This window comes from Lycium ferocissimum, chromosome 2, assembly GCF_029784015.1.
Source record: "Lycium ferocissimum isolate CSIRO_LF1 chromosome 2, AGI_CSIRO_Lferr_CH_V1, whole genome shotgun sequence".
NCBI lineage: Eukaryota > Viridiplantae > Streptophyta > Magnoliopsida > Solanales > Solanaceae > Lycium > Lycium ferocissimum.
In genome coordinates this window covers 42,577,773-42,585,793 of record NC_081343.1, presented here as the reverse complement: position 1 = coordinate 42,585,793, position 8,021 = coordinate 42,577,773, and positions in this window count along the sequence as shown.

Here is an 8,021-nt window from a genome sequence, read left to right as displayed (position 1 = left end):
AGACTATTCTTCTTGCATGACATTTAAGTTAAGATCATATGTTTCAAAATTCAAAGATCAAGTTCACATCAATATATCATAAATTTTACTAGTAGGGACGTCAATGGAGAGCAGTCTGTCTCTCTGTGACTTCTTATATAACAGGATTAACGTGACTTCCTTGCTTATCTTGTGGCGCACTCCCATTCTTGTGTTAACTAATGACTTTTTAAAAAATATATCAATTATTTCTATTTGTAACTCCTCAAAAGCAATTAGAATAATTAAGCCCGTTGATAATTAATTTTTCAGTAAGTTCGTAATGGAGAGGAATATAAGCATGATCGCCATAATCTACCTCCATAAAAGTCATTTCAGGAAATCATGCTTACCCCTTGTTATATAAAGACACTTACGCATTAGAAGCACCCTGTCGCGTCTCTGACCTCGTTTCTCACGAAGCTTCCGTCTATGGGCAATACAGCCTGTTCTAGAGAGACAAGTCTTTTAGCTCCAAACTCCAGAAGAAACTTTTCATGATGTTTGCTTTCTTCCCTTCATGACTTGCTTTTGTCTCAATACACACTTATTTTCTTCCCTATGTTGTCAAATATTTAAGACGTGGAGGACTCAAATCCTACAACTGCATACACTATATCTTGTAGTATCATGGGTTCCCCGTAAAACATTCCCAAGATTAAGCTCTTTTTTCCTCCTAGTCTTACGAGAAGTTTAGGTATACTAATCGCTCAATCTATGTGTTTTGTACCCTTCTAAGTTTCAATAGTGCGTCCAATGTAGTTTTCCTACTTATCTTTTGGTATTATGCACTTGGTTTGACCTGAAAATGTGCTAGTTTGAAATTAATTAATATATTGTATGATATGTGTTTGAAAAATATAAGTTTCCAGCCCATATCAGCTGAACCGATAACTGAACCATTAACGACTGCCAAACAGATTGACCGATAATCGATATCTTACTAGTTCGGTTATCGATTTAGCATTTATTCAAACCAATAAACCGAATCAATAGCATTCAAAATCAAACTGAACCAACCGATAAGCAGCCCAGAACCCTAGTACTAATGGCCTCGCGGGCTGGAGCCAACCTCCTCTGGTGGCTGGTCAGCCCTCTACAATAGTCGCAAGCCCCATAAAATACGGGGCAACATTGAACCATACCCTGAATCACCATAAACCAGAGCCTCTAGCCATCAAACCCCTTATGTATTTGCGTGGTGAAGCAACGATAACATGGACAAAAAAGGAGTTTGATCAGACCGAGGAACCAACTGCAGATCACCATGCTCAGATTCTTAGGAAGGAGAGATGAGCATCTCTTTAATCATTAACATAGTTTGCTTTTTTGCAGGTACTATGCACATGCTTATCCCATTGGCAATTGTTCAATGTGCAGTATTAGCATTTCTGAATGCTCAATCTATTGAGCAATTATCACTAAGGAACTATAGCATGGATCACAAAGACTATATGCACCTGTTAAGACACAATATAGCAGGATGAATAGACAACAGTGGATAAATCTGGTAAAGATGGATAACTAGAGGGCAAGTTCAAACGGCAAGTATTAGCAGAGGAAGGACACTCAACACAGAGGAACAGAAGCAAAGGGAGGAGATACCAACAGAGTTTTGACAGAAAACTGGACAACACATGAGAAGAGGAAGAAGAAGCAGAACACAAGTGGAGGTAACTCAGTCAATGGATAGAAGAGTACTGGATGAATACAGTAAGACAAGCAGATGTTCGGATCTGCTGTAGAGACCCGAGATCTTCACAAGGCAGGCTAACATGAAAGACTAAGCAGCTCTGCAAGCAGCAAAGAGTTATGCTTTCATTTCTTTTTGAGATTGAAATCGAGTTAACAGGTTAGCCTTAAGAAAGCTCCTAATGACTAGTAATTTGAAGCCTTAAGAAATTTGAAGCCTTAAGAAAGCTCCTTTTTTCTTTTTTTTTCTTTTTTTTTTTTTCGGCACTCGCTTACTTAGGCATCTTCAAGAGCTTAACAAAAGAGAGGTGCATCACGGTATACTTTTGCTTTTCTTCGGTGGGTCATGATTCCTAGGAAGGGTATAAAAGAATGAAAGGAATGTCTTCGATCTGGCTCTTGTTCCCTGTAGGTTTATAGCACGCTAGGCTAGCTAAGAACCTTGCAGCTAACAATTTTTGTGTCATATTTTCTTCTTCTGAGTGTCTTATCCACGATTAGCGCACAGGAAGGATATATTCAGAAGGCAAATGACAAACTGGACATGGATACAAGAGTACCGGCCAAAAGTTACAAGAGGAAAATCACAGCTACTGGAAAGCATAAAAAATTCCACAATCAAGATCAAAAGGAGTCATACAGCCAAGTTGATGAACTTTCGCATCAAATTGGTCATAGCATTCTTATTAGTTGCAAGTTCTAACTTTTTTCAGTCTTTTCTTGTTTTTTCTAGTAAGGATATGTTACTTCATATTTTAACAAAATAGCCCCTAAGCAGTAAGTTTAGTGGCCTTGTGTAAAGGGAGGGGGGGGGGGGGGGGGGGAAGGAAAAAAACAGAGGACAAAAAACGTAAGTAGACAATAATATTATAATATTTACATTCCCTTAGCAGATAAATACAATTAACATTACATGACAGTTAAGAGTTTATAGTAAACCAAATTGCTGTGAATAAGAGAATCATTTAGACGTGAATAACCTAAATTTCTATTTTATCGTTCATAGTATATAGTTATAACTACTTTTTTTAAAAAAAAAACTGGTAACATTCTTTATAACTACTTATTTACAGTTTCATACTTCTTTCTCATTCTAAAAACAAGTTCCAGCGTGTTTTTTTTTCTACTTCCTCCTTATTCTAAGCTCCTTTCATTATTGAACACAAGTACAATAACTGCAACAATTTTAATTCAAACACAATGGGAAATGGAATGTCATTGAACACAAGTATAATAACTATAGAATTGAGACTTGAGAGCGCCTTTCTGGATATGGAGTCCGCTTTATACGAATTATATGTAGTATAATAAAAATGTTATACATAGAATAATATTAGTATAATTTAATTACATCTTTTATAATAATTTAGATATACCTCGTATAATTTGATTATACATTGTATATAAATTTTATATACCTTGTATAACTTTATTATATGTTGTATAATAAATTATATTATGTCTATTGCATGTATTATCTTGTATGTGTGGATGACCACTGTGGTTGGAGTCTAAACCTATGTTGCTCGGACTCTTCAGAAATATTGTCAACGGATGCGCATGGGATTCTCCAAAAGTAGTGCATTTTTTGGAGAATCTGACACGGGTGCAACAACCTTTTTTTTTTTTTGGAGTCTGAGCAACATAGATCTAAACCTTCATGCATCAAATATATTTAGCCTTGCATAAATCTCTATAACTCGAAGAAATAAAAGGAGATGAATGGAGAGATGAGTAAAGCAGATGGAGAATGTATTAGTTGAACAAGGGAGAGAAATGAGAAATATAAATGTTAATCGGTTAATTAACAACAGAGATAAATGATTATAAAGAAGGGTTTACCTTTACAAAAGAGACATACAGGATAATGATGGTATAACTGAATCCCTAATTTAGGGAGATGTTTTTTCCGTATAATAAATCTTCAATGTGCTTTTTTTGAAGAATTTTAAAAGTTAGGTTAAATATGTGCTTAAATGTAATACCGTGACAAACGGTGCAATTTTCTCAAAAAAAAAAAAAGGTAGCCCTACCTCAAAGGCGAGGGTTCCAGTAAGATAATTTCTTCCCCTTTTTCCATTATCTGCAAGGTTCCTTTTCTTCGTTCTCTTTTCTCCTCGCAGGATATGTTCTCTCCCTCTCTTTCAATTTAAATCGAAAGACCAAACCGACAAGCTAACACACTCTCATACTCTCTCTCTCTCTCCTCATTTTGACTTTTCTCCATCTCTCCTCCCACCAATCAGGTAGCGAGTAACCGTGTCCACCACGGCTGTGACAGATGAAAAGAAATAACCTAGTATTTTGTCTCTACTCGAATTTAAACATGAGACCTCATGGTTCTCCACCCACTTCTTTGACCACTACGTTACACCCTTGGGTGTGATTCCCCAACCCTAGCTTGCTTCCTCTAGCCTCTCAAATGCCTGCATTCCCGATTAGTCATTCCAACAACCATACATCTCAGAGCTAAACAAATTAAAAAAGAATCTCCCACTAAAAAGGAAGGATGTCCCCCTACACAAATGAAGTTAGTATGCATGAACATACTGCAGACCTTCTGAGTTGTTGGATCAGGAAAGGGGAAGCAAAAGTAGAAAGAAATGGTGGAGAATGATCCCAGCTTGCATATGGTGGACAATATGGAGAAAGAGAAACAGGAGATGTTTTGAGGATGGATTTAGTCCCATTCAGAGTATCAAAGAGAACTATATCAGTACCCTTTACTTTTGGTGTAAAGAAGATCTTGTAAATTAGGACAACTTTTTGGAGATTGCCCGCATACTCTTAATGCTGAGGAATACAACTTTACCAGTTTTAAAAATAAAAAATAAAAAAAAAAAAACCTGAAGTTAGTACATACTTAAAACAGGCCAATCATATGATCTGAACCATTTTACTCCCAATTAGCTTTCGACCCGAGTGGAACATACGCGGGCTAGGTGATGACACATTTTTTGCTCAACTTGTTTTCAACCCATTCAAACCTTATTAAACCACACTATATGCCACCACTAACCAAGATACCACTTCAAAATACACTAGCGTTCTGAAATAAATAACTCGTTTGTGTCAACCTAGGTTACATAATCTAAAGTATCAATTGTGAATAAAATGTATCTTCTTCTCGTGCTGACCCTAAATCTGCAGAGCAGGGGATGGAATATGTCATCTGAGTTCTTTATACAAGAATCCCACACCGAACCGGTGTATCAATTGTGACCTCTTCATATGATCTTGAAGAATCCTCAGCACCTAAAATAAACATTTGGGGTTTAGTTAGCTTTAATGTTCATTTTTTAACTCGTCAGGATAACCAGAGAAACCAAAGGGAGTATTACTAACCATTCTGGAGAACTTCACAATCAAAATACACTAGACTACTTATTTCCCCACCGTTCTCGAAATTCTAAACCACCATGACGATATAGTATAACAGGAAGTCCCGTTAATATGATCGTGAGTGTTTTTATTTTTGATAGTCGATCAATAAGTATTAACTTAAAGAAGAATTAAAGGATACCTGAGAGGATTGAGAAGTTTGATTATTCTGTCAAATTTTAGAAGGAATTTATACTACCAGTTACATGGCTTATATTACTGTGGGTTAGATTCCTGGGTATATTCTAGAAAATGCGTAAATATAGTAGGTGGCTTAACTTACTCCTATTGGAATTAGGTGGTGATTTCCTTTCCTTGTTATGACAATTTTAAACATAGTTAATTAAACTCCAATAGCTTGAGGGAATAATCAAGCCAGCTGCTCTCTTATTTTCACTTTCACTTCTATCGGAGCTAAGGAAGGTAAAAGATTCGCTTGACTGACTCCAATTGTCATGGTCCGAGAACCATTAGCTAAGGTAACAGCAGGAAGGGACCAAGAACAAACAATATTAGACAATAGATATTTGTTACCAGCTTATACTAAAAAAAAAAATATAAAAAAAAAAGATTTGTTACCAGTAATGTAGTCAGAAGGTCTGAGTCCATGACCCAGGGACCAAGTGTGGTGGACTGTGATATACAAGCAACAAGATTACCTGAGCAACAGAAGCTACGTATGGAGATGTCTACTAAGTAGCCTGATATTGAAGAAAGTCATTGTATTCTACCTTAGCTAAAGATAACACCCGATTGGTTGGATTACCAGTGGATTCAATCTAAGCAACATGAGCATTTCTAGAAGGTCGACCATTTAAAGAATAGCACAAACACGAGTATGACCCAACTCATTACAATAATTACACCTTGACTGAGGATTCCTAGACGACCACCATTCCAATTTCCAATCTGAGATGCTAGGACAAAGAGTCTGCATATGTCACTGTATGACTAGACGAAATAGGTGGTGCAGCAACCCGTAATAGTCTAGAGAATAGAGCTAGCCAGAACTTAGTCACGCACCAAGTCGAGATTAGATGGAAATTCAGCAAGTGTAACAACTAAAAATATCTTCCGACGTTGCTCCAATTGTTTTTCAACATCAACTCCTTAAATTCTTTCATAACTGCCTCAATCTGTCCAAGATAGGTAGACATTTCCAAATCCCGATTTTTAAGGTTGGTCAACTGAGAAATCACATTATAAATTTGGGAGATGTCATTTGGGTATAGCCCACGAGCTTTTTCCCAAACTAAGAAGCAAGTCTCCGATGGACCACAACAATTGAGCATCAATCTTCTCCCATTCTTCCCTATCTTATTCATTAATATCATTAGCCTATTTACTTAGGTGATCCTTAACACCTTGTCCCTTACACCATAGTTGAATTGAAGACCAACCAAGATAAGTAATTTGCAGTACCTATCAAGGGTTGAATTGTGATATAATGGTTCAAATTGCTCGAAACCATGATTTTAGCACAAAAAATATCTGATTTGAGAGACATGATGGTCAAAAGCTCAAAGCAAACTTTAATCAAATATCAAGTATATGGTGATGCAGATGTTATTATAGTAAATCTACTTGAGTTAAAACTATATGAGTCGAAAAACGACAAGCAGCCAATGAAAAATTGAATCTAATTACAGAAAAGTGGTCAGAATCAAGAGGCTACTATATGGGTAGCCCCGAAATGACCAGGTGACTCCACTGGGAAAAAAACTATCATCAGAAAATGGCCGGAAAAGCTCACACGCACTGGCGCGTGTAGCTGACGTGCTCGCCAAAGAAACTGTTCTGACAGTGAGTGAGGGCGCGTGTTAGGCCTGCTGCGCAGTGACTGGCTAGGGTTTGCTCCCCGAAGGGTTGGGAACGCTGTGATGGTGTTGATTTTCATACAACACTCGATGAGAAGGTCGTGAAGCAAAGCAGCCCTAAAAAGTTGCCGAAAAATGGCATGACGAAGGAATTTTATCTTCATGTGTTGCTGGCATTAACCAAGCTCTGCTTTTGATCCAGACGATTCACATCCGACACCAGATTTTTTTCATGTTGCAAACCTGTCTCTATAGAGTTCTCTTATTTCCACTCGGAAAGGTATTCGTTCTACTTGTAAGCCTCATCCTATCATTACTTGTCTGAGTTATCATCATTTGTCATCGACTCATTCTACCTTAGTATCATCACTATCATTTGTTTCTATTCCTAAAACTACACAAGTGAAGCTCTTTCTCATCCACTTGCGGTATTAAACCCTGGCGAACGTGACCAAGGACCTTGGATGGGCCATTTTGCATCTCCATGATCACAATGCTCTATCTACACTTTACTGGTGAAAGACAGACTTACTCTCTATGATCGTGAGAGTAGGTCAGCTATCGCGATGAAGACCAGTTCAGGTATAAATACAAATAGTGATGAATTTCAGAGGGATAAGGCACCATTACCCCCCCTGAACTATACCCGAATTTGCTACGACACACCTTACCTTTCCCTGGGCCCTATTACCCCCCTAAACTTATTTAAAACGGAATAGTTACCCCCTAAACGCTGATGTGGCAAAGAGAGTGTGTTTCACTCTCTTTGAGAGAGTGAAAACATAAAAAAGGGGGAAAACTTAATTTTTTTTTTCTTAAAAATCTGCATTTTCTTAAAATTTGAAAATAAATCTAGTCTTCCACATTTAGTTTTAAAAAAAAGGGTTTTCCACATGTTAAGAAAATAATTAATTTTTTCAAAATTTTATAAAAATTCAGTTTTTTTCACATTTTGGCAAGAAAAACACTTTTCCGGATTTTATTTGAAAAATAAAAGTGTCCTAAGAAAATGAAATCATGAAAATCAAGATTTTTTAAGACATTTTAAAAAAATAATCAAGTTTTCCATATTTTTAACAAATCCATTTTTCCATATTTAAAAAAAAAAAAAAA